The 23,483-nt window shown below is 41.0% G+C and overlaps 1 non-coding gene and 1 pseudogene across 1 annotated transcript; both read left to right on the forward strand.

Annotated features, from left to right (window-relative positions):
- LOC131256325 (glutamate receptor 2.7-like) overlaps positions 1-23,483 on the forward strand; it is a 73,847-nt pseudogene that overhangs the window by 45,907 nt on the left and 4,457 nt on the right.
- On the forward strand, positions 12,877-12,983 carry LOC131257034 (small nucleolar RNA R71). The gene has a single exon (XR_009177057.1). It is a non-coding gene; the product is annotated as a small nucleolar RNA R71 (small nucleolar RNA).

A 23,483-nucleotide genomic window follows, 5' to 3' on the forward strand; every position in this document is an offset into this window, starting at 1 on the left:
AGCCGCAAAATGTCATTCTCTCAATCCACAATTGTCTCTTCTCAACCCCTTGAAATTATCTTTCCTGATGTTTGGACTTCTCTAATTATATCAAATAATGGATTTAAATATTATGTCATTTTTGTGGAGCATTTCACCAAATATATTTGGTTCTATCCTCTTAAACAAAAGTCCGAAGTCAAAGAAATTTTTATTAGATTTAAAGCCATTGTTGAAAAACATTTTGATAAAACCATCAAAACGCTTTATTCTGACAATGGTGGTGAATATATTGCACTTGCCCATTTTCTTTCAACAAATGGTATTTCTCATCTCACTACACCACCTCACACACCTGAACACAATGGCTTTTCTGAACAAAGACATCTTCACATTGTAGAAACTGGATTAGCATTACTCTCTGATGCCTCTCTTCCTTTAAGTTATTGGACTTATGCATTAGCCATAGTAGTTTATTTAACAAATTGCATGCCAACACCCACACTAAACCTCTCCTCTCCATATGGAAATTTTTTTTACAACAGCTCCTAATTACTCAAAACTCAAAATTTTTGGCTGTTTATGCTATCCCTGGCTTAGACCATATGCAACCAACAAACTAGACACTCGATCCAAACCATGTGTCTTCCTTGGATACTCTTTAACTCAGAGTGCCTATTACTACCATGATCCATCCATTTCCAAAATATATGTCTCTAGGTATATTAGATTTGTTGAGTCTATCTTTCCCTTCAGTCATCTCTCTGCTCCTACCTCCAGTCCTCAATCAGACTCCATTGCTACTTGGATTCCTCCACCATTTCGAATTCCCACCTTGTTGTTCACTCCCGAAGTATAGGGTTGTGATGTAGTAATAAACTCGGTAAGACCGAGGTCGAATCCACAGGGACTGAAACTTGTACGTGTCCTGAAACTAGGTAGAAATAGAACTAGACTAAGATGCTATCTAAATCAAATAGAATTTAAGAAATAATTGTGGAAGAATTATCTAAAACTTTAAGGAATTCAGAGGAAAGGAACTAGGGATTCAGAGGATCGACTTGTAGAGATCAGGGAGATCTTATGCCTGCATCAAGGATTATGGAATTCAACTGAACTTACTTGATTTGATTTTCAAGAGATGAAAGGTATATGAATTAGAATGGATTCCATCACCAAACCATGCCCAGGAGACAAAGTAAACAATAGAATTAAACTAATTACCAACCAATCAACAATGTATGAAGATCAGGAAGGTACTGTCATCCTACCATGCCCATGAGACGATGGTGGACAACAGGGCCTCCTGACGTCATAAACATCAAAAGAGAAAAGCAATATTCAAAGCCATTGCAAACCCATTGTAATTTCAGTCACAACAGACCATTAAAGACTAAGAAAAATATTCATTTAATAATTAAACCACAATCAAGTTTAATTCACAATGAAATAATTAAATAAAGTCTCCCATCTCAATACAAGCTTCACCTCTTAGCCCTAGCTAAGAGGTTCAGCCTAGCATGATTATGCTAGAACCAAAGAGAAAAAAAAACATTAAAGGAAAGAAATAAAATAAAAGGAAACCTCTTTCTTCCTATCTCCTCAGCTTTTTCTCCTTTTCTTCTTAGCTTTTTTTCTCCTTTTCTTCTGTTTTCTCCCCCTACGTGCAGCAGCACTATACACACTCCAGCCGTTCCAGCCTTCAAGTCTTCTTCTTCTGTTCCTCCCACCGAGCACAAAACCCAAAATCGAGCCCCCTGCTTCCCGTTTTTTTCCTCTCTTCCTCTCTTCCTTCCTTTTATCCCTTGCTAGGGACGGAGGAGCGAGGTTGTTGTATTCGAAACGGAAACAAATTCGTTTACGCAGACACAGCTGACGCAGCCAAGAATTTCGCAGAAAAGTACTTCTGTTTCGCTTGAGATTTTGGACGATTGATCGTCAAAAATCGGAATCGGACTTCTTGGTGGGGTTCAGGATCTCCTACTCTATCATTTGAACGGTCTGGATCATTGATCCGGTCGTGATTGACATCACAAAAGGGGCCACGGAGAGCGGCAGCGTCCGGGCGCTGTTTGGACTCTCTGCCTGCGCAGGACTTGCGCTGAGCTACTAGTGGGGCCCACTTACCTTGTCGCTTGAGAAATCCAAACCGTCCATTAGATTCGTGACAAAATTTTGGTAAGAGGGATGGATTTTGGATCAGATTCGGCGTGACCCACGAAAGAAATCAGCTGCAATAGTTGTAGGGCAGTCCATTTGTGACCATTGAAACCAACAAGTGTGCATGCATGAGTGCATAAAGTCAACATGGGTTTGGCTAAATCGAGCCCCTCTGCATGATGGACGGCTCGGATTGAGCATTTGGACCATGATGATGGCCCACTGAGATCATCCTCGGTCTCTGTTTCATGACAGAAACGGAGTTCACGTAAACAGAGTTCACGTCCCTGTGTTGCCATGCACTCTTAGTGCAAAAAGTGTAGTATATATACTATATAATGATTATGAGAAATCCACACCATTCATCTTGTTCTCCATTTCATTTGAACCGTGGGGACCAAAGTTAAAGCGTATCTGGACAGCGGGTGGGCCCCAAATCAGGATTTTATGGACTGATCTGTTAGTTCAGCCACTTTCACGAGGATCCAATGGCTGAAATTTGACGTGTACGGTTAGTTTATGGTCCTCAGGCCACGTATGAAGTTTCGAACTGATTAGATGGTGGGAACCCTATGATCTTGCATTCTGGACACTTTTCAGGCCACTTGAGCTTCAATTCCTTGATTTTCTTGGGTCCCTGATGTGTAATTCTGTTGATCTTGGGTCTCTGGAGTCCGTCCCACGCTTTGGTGTCATCAGAGCGTTAAGTCCATGCTTTAAGCACCCATTTCGGTCCAGGCTCGTACATACACTCTGCATTATAAACACGATTAATCAGGCCATTAAGCAGTATCATGCGTGTAAATCTATGCAATAAATGGGTCTGATATGCAATATTTGACCCTCAACACAACCCCCAACCAGCATTTTGCTAGTCCCGAGCAAAGTATGCGAAAAATGAGTTGAGAATTACAGAACAATTTATAAACTCGAGTGATTTTTGCAGAGTAATCCAGATACGAGAACTTTTAGATTCATGACTGTTGGATATTACTTTCTCCTAGACTCCAGTACATGGTAAACTTCATAATCAAGTTCAAAGTATTATTCCATTAATTAGAAAAATTCTAACCATTGAGATCCATGAATGTATAATCTAATCTCGACTTGTCAACATTAAGATTTACCTTGATATTTAAGGATATCATTGGTAACAACTGAGAGACTTCACGATAACTCTTCTTGACTTACACATTATCTTTTTATTCTTTTAATTTGTTTTTTGATTTTTTGGTTTTTTCATTAGAAGTAACGCCAAGAAGAGGGATCAGATCCTCACCTATAGGGAGCAAACCTAAGGTAAAGTCTGTATACCCAACTTTTTCACATATCATTCATGGGGAATTAAATCTACACCTATAGGGAGCAAACCTAAGGTAAAGACCATTTGCCCAATCCTTTCAGTTTTCCCAAGTTAATCCTTTAATATCGAACTGAAACCTTAATATGCAAGCGAGATGTGTCCTGCGAATTCATGACTCAACCAATGTTTACAAATTCTAATAATGGATTAATAATTCAAACTTAGCTGTGAAATTTAATAGATAACTGAATCCAAGAGTCATAAAGTACCAACATCACGCATCTTGAAATTCTAAGTGCCCTAGATGGCCGTCAAAATCACTTCGACTTCAACAAAATGTCAGAAAATTTTTTAAAATTTTCACAACTTTTGTTCAAGACCAAGAAAATGCTGATTAGGTGACCTAATCTCCCACCCCCAACCTAAAATCTACATTGTCCTCAATGTAAAAAGAAATAGACATGCAATGCACATGAGACAACGGAAAAATAAGAGTGATGGAAAGATAGTACCTGAATGAAAGAATCAAGAGGCTTTTCAAAGATTTCTACGTAAGAGCGGTCAGCACAAGAGAGAAACCAACAAATAAAATAACAAAAATACAATCCTACCTATACCACTTTCGCAGGTGCTCTCGATTGCATTTAGCGTATGCAACAAGCCTTTAAACCCCTAGGTTACCCCTAGTGGACGAGTTGTAGTCTCGTGAGGGTTTGCAGCAATGTTACCCACAAACATTGAACTAACTAATGATAAAAATGAAATGAAATGAAGAGCTGGGTTGCCTCCCAGGAGCGCTAAGTTTACCGTCTTCAGCCAGACAAATAAAGCAACTACCCTAGTCCTAAGAAAACAGGAAACTTACCTATACCTCCATCAGACTAGGAGATTAATCCTGGTAAACAGGATCAGTCAGAGGCATGGACATGTCCTCTGAATCAAATTTCTCGACAAATGGTTTCAATCGATGTCCATTGACTTTAAACTCCTTGCCACTGTCAGGATCTCTTATCTCAACGGCCTCATGCGGAAAAACAGTGACAACAATATAAGGGCCGGTCCAACGAGATCGAAGCTTACCCGGAAAGAGATGTAATCGAGAATTGTACAAAAGGACCTTCTGACCAGGCGTGAATGATTTTCGCAAAATGTGTTGGTCATGAAATGCTTTCATCTTGTCCTTGTAAATTCTCGAATTATCGTACGCATCATTCCGGATTTCCTCAAGTTCATTCAATTGAAGTTTGCGTAGCGAGCCAGCGTTGTCCAGATTGAAATTAAGATTTTTGATCGCCCAGTACGCTTTATGTTCCAGCTCCACAGGCAAGTGACAAGCCTTCCCATAGACAAGTCTAAAGGGAGACGTTCCAATAGGAGTTTTAAATGCAGTACGGTATGCCCATAAGGCATCGGTCAATCGGATTGACCAATCCTTACGATCTGGGTTAACCGTTTTCTCCAGAATGTGTTTGATCTCCCTATTGGAAATCTCAGCTTGTCCACTTGTCTGAGGATGGTATGGGGTGCTCACCTTATGAGAGATACCGTATTTCTTCATTAAGCTCTCAAATGGTTTATTACAAAAGTGTGAGCCCCCATCACTAATGATGGCTCGAGGCATTCCGAATCGAGAAAGGATGTTTTCTTTTAGGAATTTAATGACCGTGCGATGGTCATTCTTTCGACATGGAATCGCTTCGACCCATTTAGTGACATAATCCACGGCGAGCAAAATATACAGATTCCCAAACGATTGGGGGAATGGTGTCACGCCCCGAAATTTGGTACCCGAGTTGGCCAGACCCGACTCCAAATCTCAGGTCATGATTCAATTTTAAACATTAACAACCACACTTAATTAAAACTCATTACAATAAACAACATTCATCAAATACAATCTTTAACTATTACAGCCTAAACTCACTTCTAAGTTCCTGCTATACAATTTATTATTATTATTTAAAAAAAAATACAAATACAGAATGGCTACCACTAAGCCGATGGTTAGATCCTCACTCTGCTTCGCCTCGACTAAACTCCAAGACCTGAAACACTGTTATTTTGGGTATGAGCACAACCGCTCGTGGGATCTTATCCAACAAAATATGAAATTTCTAGATTTATATCAAACGAATAAATAATAAAAGTACTTCCTTGAATTTCAAAACATGAATCAAAATATTAAATATTACATATGACATGAATGCGATGCTGGAATCATAAAGACGTACTGAATGCCACACTATCATGAATTCAATAATAAAATTAAATAATCATCACATCTTACAACACCGTACCTAGGTGTATGGCCATGTTGCATTAATGCCCACACATCGGTACCTCATGGTGAGGGACTCATTTATACGTTAGCTAGTCAGACTACTGCTCCAGTTGTACCTCTGACGTATGTCCGCGCACACAATTGTACTCATACGCCGTACACAAGGGAGACTCCGAAGGATCCAACGGGTTCTAGGGTCTTTCACCCAAGGGACACGATTGCCCTACTTGCTAGCTTTAGGGTCTCTCACCCAAGGGACACGATTGCCCTACTTATTGGTTTTAGGGTCTTTCACCCAAGGGACACGATTGCCCTACTTGTTAATACCACAATCATTTCCTCATTTTCTTTCTTTTTCTATAATTCCGTAATCAATAGAGATGAATGCATGCCATGAATTATTCCTAAATCAGTAGCGAAATAATTTAATTATTTAAATCCCGATACAACAATGCAAGTTCTATACAAATGTGCAAAAATTCGTTGCCGTAAAAAAATTCAATTCCTAAAATTTACTGAAACATCAAGTTATTTTCTTTGTCCTTTTTTTTTTTAAAAAAGGAAACCAAAATTTAGAATCAAATTATTAATATTATTTTAAACCAATTAATTTAAATCAATTACTTTAACACAGATTTAAGGTCTAAATCTTAACACCAAATTTCAGAAATAAAAGTTAAATTAAAATCTAACTCTACAAGTTAATCAGATTCAGTACATGTTAAAATTTAGAAAAGTAGATACTAGGGATAAAGGAATTTGACAATATTAATTTGAAGTCATTATGTCAAATAAATAAATAAATATTCTAAAATACATAAAATCAAAAAGTTCATAAATGGAGGAGAATCACCCACCTGACCTCTGGACTAAATGCATGCCTCTCACGTAGCATTCCACGCTGGACTGTCTCTACAATGTCACAACTTCCTTCCTTTCATGCCTAAAAGTTTATAGAGAATCCCATCACCACTTCTATGCATGCTCAATACATGTGAAACAGGTACAACGCATACATTCCCAGACAGAGAAGGAACCCTTTAATGCATGGCACGTTGATGGCATTCTTCCTTGTTGATTCCTGGCCTTCCTAACATGAGTGAAAGATTGGGTTCCCAAATAATATTCATGAGATGAGGATTTTTATTTTTTATTTCCGTTCTAAGAGATCAGTGAAGTTTTCAGGATTAATGGTCAGGGTTTTTAGATTTTCAAGAAGTGTTTCCGGATGGTGGTTTCATTGTTGATCTTCCACTATCCGAAGATGACGGGTCGTGCGTGCTCCACGGATTCAGTTTGGTAGCTAAGTATTTTGTATTGGATAGAACACTTTCAAAGGATGGAAATCGGATGGTTAAGATTGGTCCTAGACGGATTACAGATTTAGGAGGGAAAGAAAAAGAAAGAGATGAGAATGGAGAGGTGAGACAACGTGTGGGCGTGGATTACCTTTAGAAGCCTAGGATCATGGAACTATATGGAGTCCACCGTGACAGATGGTTTGGATTAAAGGTGGTCCCAATGAGCTGGTTGGTGGTGGGTTCCGATATCCACGCAACCCTTCAACGTGTTGGAGGAAAGGAGAAGAAAGAGGAGATATGGTTTCCATTATTCCAGCCACGTAAGGTGCTGCCTTCAGTAACGTGCATTGGTGAAATTCTTCTTCTTCTTTGTTAGTTCACCGTCCATCTCTCTCACGCATGCACTAGGTGGCCCACACACACTTAAAGGTTGGACTATCCTGATGGATGGATTGGATTGATGGAATGGGCAGATGGATAATTGAATCTTATGGAATTTATACATAAGTTTTTTTTTTTTTTTTGATAGATGGTTCTCGTCAATGAATGTGGGATGGATGGCCCAAGAAAAACAGTCAAGATTCATGGTGTGGTTTGATATGGTGGATTACGTGATCGGGTCCCTTGTCATAATTGGATTTGACTACGTCATTACCGAGCACATCTTCTAGTTAGAGGATATGTAGGAGCAAATTCACAATATGCTACATCAAACAAGCATCTGGTTAGTTTTATTAATTTATTTATTATTATTATTATTTTTTTCAATGTGGTCGTGTACGCGTGTAATATCATCAAATAGTTGAGGTACACCGTACATCTCATTACATTCCTCGTGGTCTCATTAATGAATGGTCTGGATCTCCTGAAAACATATCTTTGACTAATGTTTCAATGAGTGGTTGCGATTGAAAGTTAAGTATTTTCTACGGATAAAAAGTTAGTAGTAACGGTTAGGATGGATGGAAATAAGTGTTTAGACATATGGTTTAGATTAGCTCACGAATTCCAGTGTATTCTATATAGACGTGTGGGTCCCACATGTGTCTGGGTTAGAGGGATGCATGCATTCAGGTAGTATAATAGGTGGACTGTTGAGAGAGACGTCAGGCTCTAGGACTCTTATCTCTCTCTCTCTCTCTCTTTTTTTTTTTTTTTTTTTTTTTTTTTAAACAATATAAAATCATGTGTAGTTCAACATTGGACCGTCCAATTGGGGTACAACTTGATGCCCCACCTCAGATTGTTGTGCTCTATCTAATGAGCACAATTTTGATCTATGATCCTTGACGATGGTCAGAAATAATTTTAATGGTTTCCTCTCTTCTACGGTCCCATGTGACGTGTACAGGTATCTCATATGGAAACCAACCGTTGGATTAAAATTTTACCCTGAGAGTTATGGAAATGATGGTTTACTTTGGTAATTAGGTGATCTAGTTGGATAATATAAGTGTTATGTATTGTTAGATGATTGGATGTATGTAAAATAATCAGACAATTAGAACCCAATTAGAACAATCATTTTTTTATGAATGAATCAATACAAATTGAGTGGAGATGGATTGATCTAATGGTCCATTGAATAAATGACTTAGATTGATGATTAGATAAATGTGTCTACCTACTAATTTGAATGGACAACCAAGTCAGCATTCATATACTGTAATCACATAAACAGTCAATGATCCAGTGAGCTTGATGCGTGACTAATGGTTAGGATTGGGCAAATATATGAATGAACAATTGATTTTGTATGCATTAGTGATGAGAGTGCAAGTATATATATACATATAAATACACACACGCATAAAATCACATAATTAATAATCATGTAAGTCAATGTTCACCTTAATTAGATATATTATACATATCCACGGTCACGAGTTTCATAGAATGATGGATGTATATATGCATGGATGTATGGATGTATGCATGGACCTATGCGTGTATGCTTCGATGAATGCAGGTGTACAAATATGCACGTGTATACTTATGCACCAAATCTTGGGTCATTACAAATGGTCCCATGAAATCGATGCCCCAGCAATCAAATGCTTCAATGATAAGAATGGGATTCAAAGGCATCATATTTCGACGGGACAATGCTCCCAATTTCTGACAACGCTCACAAGCTTTGCAAAACTCATGAGTGTCCCTAAACATAGTGGGCCAGTAAAAGCCACACTGCAGAATCTTGGCCGTGGTCTGTTTAGTAGAAAAGTGACCACCACAGGCCTCTGAGTGACAGAAGGAGATGACGCTCTGATGCTCATCGTCTGGTACACATCTCCTTAGAATTTGGTCTGGGCAATATTTAAATAAATAAGGATCATCCCAGAAAAAGTTGCGCACCTCGGTGAAAAATTTCTTCTTATCTTGTGCAGTCCACTGTGTCGGTATGGCACCTGTAGCAAGATAATTAGCAATATCAGCGAACCAAGGTGAATGGGAGACTCTGAACAGTTGTTCATCAGGGAACATATCATTGATATGGGTCGCCTCAAGGGAATCAGAGGTATTAAGGCGAGAAAGGTGATCGGCCACTACGTTCTCTACTCCCTTTTTATCTTTAATTTCCAAATCAAATTCTTGGAGTAGAAGGATCCATCTTATCAAGCGGGGCTTAGAATCATTCTTAGAAAGAAGATACTTCAGTGCCGCATGATCTGTATATATAATGATCTTGGATCCGATCAGGTAGGACCTAAATTTGTCCAAGGCGAACACTACGGCTAAGAGTTCCTTTTCCGTAGTCGAGTAGTTCACTTGGGCGGGATTCAGAGTCCTACTTGTGTAGTAAATGACGTAGGGCTTCTTATCTTTTCTCTGGCCTAGGACCGCCCCAAGAGCATAATCAGAAGCGTCGCACATAAGCTCAAAAGGAAGATTCCAGTCGGGTGGCTGCATGATAGGTGCAGTGGTTAATGTGCCTTTAAGCTTGGTGAAAGCTTCCTGGCATTGCTCAGTCCACTCGTACGGAACATCCTTTTGAAGAAGATTACATAATGGACGAGAGAGGAGACTAAAGTCCTTTATGAATCGCCTGTAAAATCCTGCGTGTCCTAAGAAGGATCGCACGTCTCTGATGTTCTTGGGTGGAGGTAGGTTAGAGATAAGATCGATTTTTGCCTTATCTACCTCGATTCCTTTGGACGAGATGATATGTCCAAGGACAATTCCCTTCTGAACCATGAAATGGCACTTCTCCCAATTAAGTACCAGGTTCTTTTCTTCACATCTTTTCAGCACACATTTAAGACTTTCCAAGCACTTGCTGAAAGATGGACCGTAAACAGAGAAATCATCCATGAAGACCTCTAGATATTACCCTACCATATCAGAAAAGATACTAAGCATACATCGCTGAAAGGTGGCAGGGGCATTACATAGTCCGAATGGCATCCTTCGGTAAGCAAAGGTGCCGTAGGGACATGTAAATGTAGTCTTTTCCTGGTCTTCAGGGGTTATCTCTATCTGGTTATAGCCCGAATACCCGTCAAGAAAACTGTAATAGGAATGACCAGCTAACCTTTCCAGGATCTGATCAATGAATGGTAAAGGGAAGTGGTCTTTCCTCGTGACGGTATTCAACTTCCTGTAGTCAATGCACATTCTCCAACCAGTAGTGACTCTAGTTGGCACGAGTTCATTATTAGCATTGGCTACGATAGTGATTCCGGACTTCTTAGGGACCACTTGAGTTGGACTCACCCATTGACTATCAGATATAGGGTATATAATACCCACATCCAATAGTTTAAGAACCTCGGCCTTAACCACTTCCTTCATGTTTGGATTTAGTCTACGTTGTGGTTGCCGAGCGGTTTTTGTATTATCCTCAAGATATATGTGGTGAGTACAAATCGAGGGATCGATTCCTTTGAGGTCCGCTATCGTCCATCCCAGGGCTCCTTTATGCTCAATGAGAGTAGATATAAGCATACTCTCCTGTTCTTTCTCCAGGTGGGCAGAGATCACCACCGGGTATGTCTCATCTTGACCCAAATATGCATATTTCAAATCAGAGGGCAAAGGTTTTAGGTCAAGCTTCGGCGGCTTGAGGTTAGGCGGTAGAGGCACTACATCGGTTTGTGGTAATTCTTCAAATTGTGGCCTCCATCGGTTAACTTCAAGTACCGGTGCAGTATCAAGCAAGGCGCACGTCTCCCTAATCATGTCATCATCAAAATCATGGGAGTGGGCCAGGCACGTCTCTAGATGGTCGGAGGATAAGGTCAGAGGTGTCGTATCTTCCACGAAAGAGTCAATCATGTTAATGTCGTGGAAATCGCCATCATCCTCTGAGTTGCTGCCGTTATTGAAAAAGATGTTTGACTCCAATGTCAAATTTCCAAAAGACATAGTCATGATACCATTCCTGCAATTGATAATTGCATTTGACGTGGCAAGGAATGGGCGACCAAGAATGACGGGAATCTGAGTGCTCATGTTTTTGATGGGTTCGGTGTCCAGGATGATAAAGTCTACAGGGTAGTAAAATCTATCGACCTGGACTAACACATCCTCAATTATCCCTCTTGGTACACGAACAGAGCGATCAGCAAGTTGTAGTGTGGTTAGGGTGGGTTTTAATTCACCCAAACCTAACTGTTTGTATACCGAGTAGGGAATCAATTGACGCTCGCTCTAAGTCAAGAAGTGCGTGATCAATTCGATGGTTCCCGATTACACATGATATGGTTGGGCTACAGGGATCCTGAATTTCTGTGGCACGTCTTGCTTGAGGATGGCACTCACTTTCTCGAAGAAGATTTTCTTTTGAATAATTTTCCGTCTTGGTCGTGCATAAGTCTTTTAGGAATTTGGCATATGAAGGTATCGTTTAACGACATCAAGTAGAGGAATGTTGACTTTCACTGTTTCAACACCTCTAGGATATCCCGAGAGTTAGAGAGAGGTTTTGGTGATACCAACCGTTGGGGGAATGGAGCAACCGGCTTCTTTAGAAGTTCCGGTTCTACTTTTTGTGGGGCATCACTTGGATCCATCATTGTTGTCCTCTTACGGTTCTTGAGGCTTTTCGGGCCTAACCGGAAGAGTTTTATCAATGATCTTCCCACTCCTAAGAGTGGTGATGGATTTAGCATGCCCCATCCGATTTGAAGAGCTGGGATCATATCTCGTATCGCGGTTTAGGATTGGGGAGAGGTTGTGCGAAGAAGCATCCCCTTTTCTATAACCGTCATACGAGAATCTATCTTTGCATAAAATCTGTAATCCCCCGCATTGCCTGAGCCAGCTCTTGTATGGGATTTTGAACCAGTTCCTCTTGAGGTTTCACTTGAGTTGGATTTTGATTGAAGAAACCTGGAGGAGTCGCCGTTTGTCCATTCCTCCAACTAAAATTTGGATGATTTTTCCAGCCAGGATTGTATGTGTTGGAGTTGGGTCCAGTAAAAGGTCTTTGATAATTATTTACAGCATTGGCTTGTTCATTCAACACTCCTCGAAAGGCAGGTATTGTAGGACAGTTTTCAGTTGTGTGAATGTTGCAATCACAGATGCCGCAAACAACTTCATTGACCTTATCCTTCTTTCCTTCCATGGCCTCAACTTTCCTTATGAGCGTAGTCACTTTACACTTGAGATCATCCTCTTCTTTCAAGAGATATAATCCACCTTTCTCCTTTAATTGAGTCGGCCTAGACGTGGTGTTCGCCAGTGGGTAATAGTCCCATGATTGTGTTTTTTCAGCGAGACTATCGAGGTAATCCCATACCTCGTCAACATCTTTGTTGATGAACTCTCCATTACACATTGTCTCGACCATTTGGCGCATGGAAGATGTCAGTCCATCGTAGAAAAAATTTGTAATGCGCCACGTTTCAAATCCGTGTTGTGGGCATGAACTGACCAAATCTTTGAACCTTTCCCAACATTGGAAGAATGTTTCATCTTCCTTTTGGGCAAAGTTCATGATTGCTTTTCTGAGGGTAATCGTTTTATAATGTGGGAAGAATTTTTTTATGAATTCCCTCTGCATATCGTTCCATGTGCCAATGGATCTAGGACGCAGTGAATGTAGCCACGTCTTAGCTTTCTCTTTTAAGGAAAAAGGAAAGAGTTTCAGCCTAATTGTATCCTCAGATACATTAGGAAAACATAATGTAGCTATAATCTCATCGAATTCTTTCAAATGTAAATATGGACTTTCTGATTCAAGTCCATAGAATTTGGGAAGGTGTTGGATAACTCCTGGCTTGATGTCCATTTGTCCTGTGTTTTCAGGAAAAATCATGCATGAGGGCATACTCACTCCCGCCGGTTGTAGATAATCTCGTAAAGTAAGAGGCGGGGGTGCCTGTTGCACCTCATTCTCATCTTGGGTATCCTCCACCCTGGGTGGAAGTGGAGGAGGTTGGTCTTCAGCCATAACCTCAGTTAACTCAGGGGATTTCGAGCGGTGTCTAGTCCTGCGATGGATAGTCAACCCCTCAACCAATCCTCCTTCAGTCAAGAGACGTCGAGTGTCATCACGGGCCCACTTGGGCATGAAAACACTCGCAGCCCTCAATTAAAAACCTAATCCTAAGAAAGGAAAAGAAAATCTAGAAAGAAAGAGAGAGTTGGAAAGAAATTACCAAATTGGAGTCCTGAGTTAAAGACCTGCAAAATAAAACAAAAATAAGTTAGATTCTAAAAAGGAGAAAAACAATCTTTTAAAAGAAAGAAAACAGTAAACTGATTTCTAAAAGAAAGTGGAAACTTCTAAAATAAATTAAGAAAGTCCTAAACTTTAAAAAGTAAATTACTACAAGAGAATTGAAAAATAGAAAATAGGGAAAGAGTGTACCAAATTAGAGATTTCTATCTTAAACGCCTACAAAATAGGAAGGTTAGTTTCTAAAGAATTCTAAAAATAGATTAAGAAACAAAATTAGATTCTAAAAGTGTCAGAATTAGAAAGTTACTAAAATAAAACAAAAATAGAAAGTTAATTTCTAAGAAGGGAAAGAAATAAGCTAAATTCTAAAAATAAACTATTTCCTACAGAAGGGAGGATACTAGAATTAGAAAATTTTTAAAATTTAAACCCTAATTCTAAAAATATGAAAAAGTAGAGAGATTAGGAAGGAATTACCAATTTAGAAACTTATGTCCAGATCCTATAAAACAGGAAACAAGTTAGTTTAGAACTCAAATAAAAATAAATAAATAAATAAAAACTAAAGTTAGTAAAATCCTAATCTTAAACTAATCCTAAAACCAATTAACTTCAGAGAATCGTAACCGTCAGTCCCCGGCAACGGCGCCAAAAACTTGTTCACTCCCGAAATATAGGGTTGTGATGTAGTAATAAACTCGGTAAGACCGAGGTCGAATCCACAGGGACTGAAACTTGTACGTGTCCTGAAACTAGGTAGAAATAGAACTAGACTAAGATGCTATTTAAATCAAATAGAATTTAAGAAATAATTGTGGAAGAATTATCTAAAACTTTAAGGAATTCAGAGGAAAGGAACTAGGGATTCAGAGGATCCACTTGTAGAGATCAGGGAGATCTTATGCCTGCATCAAGGATTATGGAATTCAACTGAACTTACTTGATTTGATTTTCAAGAGATGAAAGGTATATGAATTAGAATGGATTCCATCACCAAACCATGCCCAGGAGACAAAGTAAACAATAAAATTAAACTAATTACCAACCAATCAACAATGTATGAAGATCAGGAAGGTACTGTCATCCTACCATGCCCATGAGACGATGGTGGACAACAGGGCCTCCTGACGTCATAAACATCAAAAGAGAAAAGAAATATTCAAAGCCATTGCAAACCCATTGTAATTTCAGTCACAACAGACCATTAAAGACTAAGAAAAATATTCATTTAATAATTAAACCACAATCAAGTTTAATTCACAATGAAATAATTAAATAAAGTCTCCCATCTCAATACAAGCTTCACCTCTTAGCCCTAGCTAAGAGGTTCAGCCTAGCATGATTATGCTAGAACCAAAGAGAAAAAAAAACATTAAAGGAAAGAAATAAAATAAAAGGAAACCTCTTTCTTCCTATCTCCTCAGCTTTTTCTCCTTTTCTTCTTAGCTTTTTTTCTCCTTTTCTTCTGTTTTCTCCCCCTACGTGCAGCAGCACTATACACACTCCAGCCGTTCCAGCCTTCAAGTCTTCTTCTTCTGTTCCTCCCACCGAGCACAAAACCCAAAACCGAGCTCCCTGCTTCCCGTTTTTTTCCTCTCTTCCTCTCTTCCTTCCTTTTATCCCTTGCTAGGGACGGAGGAGCGAGGTTGTTGTATTCGAAACGGAAACAAATTCGTTTACGCAGACACAGCTGACGCAGCCAAGAATTTCGCAGAAAAGTACTTCTGTTTCGCTTGAGATTTTGGACGACTGATCGTCAAAAATCGGAATCGGACTTCTTGGTGGGGTTCAGGATCTCCTACTCTATCATTTGAACGGTCTGGATCATTGATCCGGTCGTGATTGACATCACAAAAGGGGCCACGGAGAGCGGCAGCGTCCGGGCGCTGTTTGGACTCTCTGCCTGCGCAAGACTTGCGCTGAGCTACTAGTGGGGCCCACTTACCTTGTCGCTTGAGAAATCCAAACCGTCCATTAGATTCGTGACAAAATTTTGGTAAGAGGGATGGATTTTGGATCAGATTCGGCGTGACCCACGAAAGAAATCAGCTGCAATAGTTGTAGGGCAGTCCATTTGTGACCATTGAAACCAACAAGTGTGCATGCATGAGTGCATAAAGTCAACATGGGTTTGGCTAAATCGAGCCCCTCTGCATGATGGACGGCTCGGATTGAGCATTTGGACCATGATGATGGCCCACTGAGATCATCCTCGGTCTCTGTTTCATGACAGAAACGGAGTTCACGTAAACAGAGTTCACGTCCCTGTGTTGCCATGCACTCTTAGTGCAAAAAGTGTAGTATATATACTATATAATGATTATGAGAAATCCACACCATTCATCTTGTTCTCCATTTCATTTGAACCGTGGGGACCAAAGTTAAAGCGTATCTGGACAGCGGGTGGGCCCCAAATCAGGATTTTATGGACTGATCTGTTAGTTCAGCCACTTTCACGAGGATCCAATGGCTGAAATTTGACGTGTACGGTTAGTTTATGGTCCTCAGGCTACGTATGAAGTTTCGAACTGATCAGATGGTGGGAACCCTATGATCTTGCATTCTGGACACTTTTCAGGCCACTTGAGCTTCAATTCCTTGATTTTCTTGGGTCCCTGATGTGTAATTCTGTTGATCTTGGGTCTCTGGAGTCCGTCCCACGCTTTGGTGTCATCAGAGCGTTAAGTCCATGCTTTAAGCACCCATTTTGGTCCAGGCTCGTACATACACTCTGCATTATAAACACGATTAATCAGGCCATTAAGCAGTATCATGCGTGTAAATCTATGCAATAAATGGGTCTGATATGCAATATTTGACCCTCAACACTTGTCTTTGGTACCAACACTCAATTCATCATCTGTAGTGGAAGCTCAACAGAAATCCCCCAATGAAGTTTCACCACCACCAGACCTAGCCGACACTTCTATTCCAACACCATCATATGAACCTTCAAATACCAACAATCCCCAATAACCATCACCACAAATAAACCCACTTGAGCCTCAGCCAAAACCCACCCACACCATGACTACTAGAGTTAAAAACAATATTTGCAAACCCATCACCAAAATGAATCTTCACACCCAATTAACCAAAAGTAATGATCTTGAACCAACCACATTGACCCAAGCTCTCAAAGATCATAAATGGCGTCGAGCCATGTCTGAAGAGTATGATGCTTTAGTAAAGAATGGCACATGGGCACTAGTTCCCCCGGATAGCAGTCAAAATCCAGTTGGATGTAAGTGGATTTTTCGAACTAAACGCAAATCTGATGGTTCAATTGACAGGCTTAAGGCCCGATTGGTTGCAAAAGGCTTCCACCAACGTCCTGGAATAGACTACCAAGACACATTCAGTCCAGTTGTAAAACCAACTACTGTTCGAATTGTTCTCAGTATAGCTGTAAGCCATGGCTGGTCCTTAAGGCATCTTGATGTAAACAATGCCTTTTTTAAAGGTTATCTATTAGAGAATGTATACATGTCACAGCCCTTGGGATTTGTTGATAAAGACAACCCTTCATATGTCTGCAAACTCAGAAAAGCAATCTACGGCCTAAAACAAGCCCCTCGGGCGTGGTACCATGAGCTCAGAACATTTCTTCTACAGTTTGGTTTTCAGAATTCCTATGCTGATACTTCGCTCTTTGTCTTTCATGCTGATGGCCACACTATGTATCTCCTTGTTTATGTTGATGATTTAATTCTCACAAGAGACAATGCTACCAAAGTTAATCATTTCATTGCTATTCTTGCTCAACAATTTTCCATCAAAGACCTTGGCTTACTTACTTTCTGGGTATAGAAGTTGTCCCAAACAAACATGGCTTGTTACTCTCACAAAGGCAATATGTTATGGATCTCCTCACTCAAACCAAGACGCAAGATGCCAAGACTGTTCTTACTCCCATACCAACCAGTCCGACTCTCATTTTAACCTTCAGTTCTTCTTTGTCTGATCCAACTGAGTATCGCCAGGTAGTTGGGAGCCTCCAATATTTGCTACTAATAAGACCTGACATCGCCTTTGCTATTAACAAATTGTCCTAATATATGCACTGCCTAACAACTGAACATTGGTCCTTTGTCAAACGGCTACTACGTTATCTTGTTGGCACCATTGATGATGGCTTACAACTCTACAATGACTCTACTCTCAGTTTGCATGCTTTCTCAGACTCTTCTCTCAGTTTACAAGCTTTCTCTGATGCTGATTGGGCAGGGGACAAGGACACTTTTTACTCAACCAGTGCTTATGTTGAGTAAAAATCCGATATCCTGGAGTTCTAAAAAGCAACGAACTGGTGCTAGATCCTCAACTGAGGCAGAGTATCGCTCAGTTGCAAACACAGCTGCAGAACTTAATTTCATCTGTTAACTCTTGACTGATCTTGGTATCTCGCTTCCCTATTGCCCTGTCATTTACTGTGATAATGTTGAGGCAACTTAGCTTTGTTCCAATCCAATTTTTCATTCCGAATGAAGCATGTAGCAATAGATTTTCATTTTATCCGGGATCAAGTTCAAAATGCTGCTCTTCATGTTGCTCATGTCTCTTCTAAAGATCAACTAGTTGATGGTCTTACCAAGCCACTTCCACGACAACGTTTTCTTTAACTCAAGCACAAGATTGGACTTCTCTCCCGAGCTCCATCTTGAGGGGGCATAATAGAGCTAATCAGTTGTACTTAACTGCTTGACTTCTTCTTTCATATCAGATTGTATCAGTCAAATGTATTTAACTATCTTCCATAAATATAGGATTCAGTTTATAACAACTTCCTAGTTTGTAGGATCTTCAACCATTCTTGGTTATTTCCTTGGTGTATTTATACGATTGATTACTCAATAATAAAATATAATCACTTTTGTTATTCTATCAGCTAAAACACAGTATAAACTGCAAGTTCAGAGGCCCACCTTTTGAACAACTTGGCATAATTATGTGGTTCTCATTCTCAACTTCTGAACATTTTCTTCAGCGGAGGACTAATGGAGAGGGGAGACCCACTGTCACGCCCCAAACTCAGAAATCGGGCTCACAAAATTCTCGATCGCCGAATCTGGCGCTGACAGCCTCTGTAGTATCCCATTCTCGGCTCCCGGTACCTATACACCAGGTTCCGATCCTGGGATGATACAAGGAGGATTTTAAATCATCACTTTAATTATAATAAGCACAACTAAAAGCATAACCCACAAACAATAACCACAAGAACACTATCACAAAATCCACTATGATCAAAAACTTTAAGTACGATGCGTCTGAAAGGGAAAAATACAAGATAATGCAAAAGATAGAAACTCCAAAGCTCGTTTGCACGCTCCTGCTGCTACTATGCTATGGCTGTGTCCTGGCGTTACCTGCACGCATCAATCGTGCACAAGCTTATAGGAAGCTTAGAGGGTGGTGTAAGTGTGTGCGCAATATAGGCGTGCTCAGAATGTAAGGTCAAAGTAATGCGGAATCATAGTGATGAGTACATGAATGTAATCAGCCGTACCAAGGCTATGCGGTGCAAGATATGAATGCCATCAGCCATAACACAGCCATGCGATGCGAGATACAAACTCAAGTATGCCAATCCTCATCATATATCAGTACATTTCTCATTCTAGATAATCACAGAGATTTAGTCACTCCAAGAGGCACTGCCGCTCTCCAAGCCGCACAGTCCAAGTGAGCGTAAGAAACTTCACTATCCGCCTGACCAATAGTCTGCCAATACTTATCCAACACGTCGATAGCGGACCCATTCATGAGCTGGTCAAACTCAGCCTAGTATTGCCCCCTACCCTCGGGCGAGTAAGGCCACACCCCTTTCCAACCTTACTACACCATTACCTCACACCCATCCCCAAGCAACCCATAAGTCAAAAGTTTCTTACACACCCCATACCCTTCTTACATCATCTACCCCTAAAGTCAATAAAATCCTTACACACCCATCCCTCTCTCCCATCCATCACTCCATCACCCATCACTCTCTCTCCTTGCATCCCATTCTCTCTCTCATTTTTCAAAACACAAAATCCCAAGCAAAAGAGTGTGGACCTCCAACACTTCTAAGGAGAGAAAAGTGAGTGTGTGTGGCCCACTTTTCATCCCAAAAATCCATCATCCTAGCCATTCATTTCTCATCTTCCACCGTTAAAGTGAAGCACAAGGAGATCGGCTTTCCAACGGACCGAGAAGATCGAACGGTGGGTGCTTCTATAAGCTAGATTTTCATGTTCTTATGATGGGCCAAGTGAGGCCTACCAATCAATGGTATGGATCTCACTTTGGACCCTAAGATGTGGCCGATGGCCCACCTTGATCTTCATGATCATTCCATGATGGGGCTACTCTCTATAGACCCCATCATAATGTTTATTTTCTAGCTTGAAAATGGGTCATCTAGACCCTCTATTTCGGTGGAGAAAGGATCTCCACCGTTGATTTTGATTGGTGGGCCCATTTGGAATGGGACTCACTTGATGTATGTTATAGATTATGCAAGGGAGGGCCCATAATGCCGGGGTCCCTCCATCATCACGTGTCTCTCTTTCTCTCTCTCTCTCTCTCTCCCTCTTTTTTTCATTTATTTTTGTGTGATGATATGATTGTGTGGCCTTGTAACATCCTGAATTTTCACTGTTTTGGATTTCCAAAAATCCATCAATTATTATTATTATTTTTTAAATTTTATTTAATTAACCTAAATATTACTTAATAACCATTAGCACTCAATGTCAGTGTGTACAAGGGTGGTACTAGTAAAGAGCCACACCAGTCCAATTAATCAGCCGTAGAAAACCAATAGATCCGCCTGATCACTTGAACATCAGGTGTAGTGTAACGTCCCGCCCAAACAGAATAGTGTCCTGGGGCGTCCACGTAGGATCTGCCACAGGACCGTTCGTTTAAGCCCCTCATAGTGAGGTATCATAAATAAATTAGACCAAGATTAACCTAATTGAACAGACCAGACGGGCCTTGATAGAACCTGGTGTGGGCATCCAAGCCAGATGGCCGTTAACACCTAGCAACAGCCCGTGCGGGCTATACCGTGACACGGGAAGGTCAGAAAATTATAAAAATTTAGAGGAGCATAAATCTCACTGGGCTTGGGGACCATTGCGGACCACGGACCCAGTGGACACCCAAAAGTGAAATCTGGCACTTGCCAGATGCGCCCCGCCAATGCCAGAATTGGAATCTGGCACTAGTAAATAAAACTGAGATTTCAGGCATTTTAGCTGTTGGATTTCTTCCAAATTTATGGTAAAGGTTTGTATTTTTCTACGCCCGCCCACAAAAACTAGGTCCCGATCGTGACACGGTAACCGTTGATCGCGAATCAGACCCGTGCGACCAAACCCCATATCTGATCATCCTCAAAATTTGCATGGCCCTTCATTTGGCTATGGAGCACATATCCTATAAGTTTCATAGTTAGAGGGCCACCAGAACTGCCCTGTTATCCAAACAAGCTCTACACCGCTCGTTAGTGGACCACTAGTTCCAAAACTATAGAAAAATGTCCGTCTCATTGGGCTTGACGTCCATCGCGGGAATCGGATCTGGGTACGGTCCAGAACCGGTCAACTTGAGCTGAAGGACGAGTGCATGAGAAGTGCAAATACTCTAAAGGAAGGAGTTGGAACTTAAGTGAATTGAGTCGTTCACTATTATGCAAAGTTGAGGATTTCGGACCGTCGGTTTGCGACCAAACTTTACCCATGGAATAAGGATATTTTCTTGCTCATATCCGTATAGCCGCGGCCCTGATCGACTATCAGTGACCGTTGAATAAACTTCTTATCATATCTGTCGATCAGCGCATCCAAATGGCGGGTCGATCATATCCATACGTAGATCATCATTAGGGCTAGCTATCCTACGGTGTATATTGACTTGTACACCCCATAGTGGGCCCTAGAGCTTAGAAAGACCCTCTCATAGGTCTAGTATAATAAAAACCCAACACTTGGGGCCATTGTCACCAAATCTGGCATTATAAAAGGCCTTATTTGGGGCACCCACTCCCTCATACGAATTTTTCCTAAGGAACAAAGGGAGAGAGGAGAGAAAAAGGAGAAAGAAGAGAGGAAGAAGAGAGTGAAGGTGAGAGTGAAGGTGGACCGTAGGCAAGGTGGGATCTAAGGGAGTTTAATCTTGCACCACCTTACCTCTTCTTCAAGGAAGAACCCTCCACCACAACCACACATTCGCTCCATTGATCATCTAGGTAAAAACCCTCATCCCTTTTCTTGAAAACCTTGAGTTGAGGAAGGATTTGCTTGAAACTCTAATATGCAAAAGGTTGCTTTAGGGATTCCGGCTGTCCAACCCCAAAAGCCCTCATTCCTAGGTTATTTTCCAAGCCTCCAACGATCCATAGGTGCGGACTATTATCCTTAGGTGGCCTAGCACCAATTATAGTTGGAGTTTAATGATTTTGTTTGATTGGTGTGTTGTATGGAAGAATCTAGAAAAATCTAGGAATGACATATTGTTGGAATTATATGAATTGCATGTTTATTTCTCTTTGATGTTAATCTTGCCTCTCTCATAATCTAGTGTATGGATGGTTACATGCTCATGTATGGTTGATTTCTTCTTCTCTTATGTGTTGCTTCATCTTGTGTATGATTTATTGCTCTTGTACATATGATTTCTCAACATGGAGGAAGTGTTAACATCCTCACTAACCCACACCACACACCTACACTTTATTCCTGATATTAATAGTTGCTTGTTAGAGAAATTTGAATTATATGTTGAGCAACATGAGAACATGGTGTTGAATATACTTGATATTACATTGGTAGTTGGCATGCTATGAGTCACTATTCCTACCCTTGGGTTGGTCAGGACATGAGGAGAGCGAAGGTGGTTCCGTTGGTAGGACCACCTTGAGCCTAAACCCATAGGTTTGGGTGAGTACGTGTGGGCGGCAGTAGTTAGGCTGCATAGGTCGCTTGTACCCAATGTCGTTCCGCCACATACTTGCCTGGGCTTGTGCGGTTTAGTCCATTGGCTGACCCACCTGATTGTTAACCTTGTTTGCTCACATATGTATGAAAACTGGAACACCCTACCACCGTTGTAGCCCATCGATACCGGATGGAATATTGATCCACAGTCTCGTGAGCCGAGCATGGTGGAATGGGACACGGTGTCCGAGCTGTCAGCCTACGCTAGGGTGACGTGCCTCCCCGTAGTGACCTCGAGCGACCCCACATTCAGTATCCCCCATGTGCTTGAAGTCGGGGATGGGGGAAACCCGATGGGGTCAAGGATTGCGGGGTCTCGGCCTCACATATTAGGGGGTCTTGGCCTCGCAACTAGTTCAGGGCATTTGATACGTGGGGTGTATCAGATTCTCAAATCTGCTGGATGAATGGACTTAACTAAGAACCCGGTTAACATCATCATTGCATGGCATTAGCTAGGTTGGCGACTCGGCAGTCGAGGTCGCACTGAGGGAGTGTTGGAATTGGCGATCGTTAGATGTTGTCGCACGAGGGAGCGTTGTGGTGAGGGCATACATCATATCATCCTGTATGCATGCATATTAACAAGACTAGATAGATGTTTATGATTGATTGTTTTTCATTAAATTCTTATTATAATTGATGCTTATTGTAACTTAAGGCTAATAGCACCCACTGAGTTGATTACTCACTCCCACTCTGGGACGGTATTTTAAAACACCAACCAGACTCGTTCATAGATGCAGGTGATACAGATTTCGTGGAGCCTGACGATGCAAGCCTCGAGGAGGAGGACGAGTTCTCTTACTTCCAGCCGATGTACAAGCCCTCATCGGACCTGTAG

Source organism: Magnolia sinica, chromosome 9 (genome assembly GCF_029962835.1).
Source record: "Magnolia sinica isolate HGM2019 chromosome 9, MsV1, whole genome shotgun sequence".
Lineage (NCBI taxonomy): Eukaryota > Viridiplantae > Streptophyta > Magnoliopsida > Magnoliales > Magnoliaceae > Magnolia > Magnolia sinica.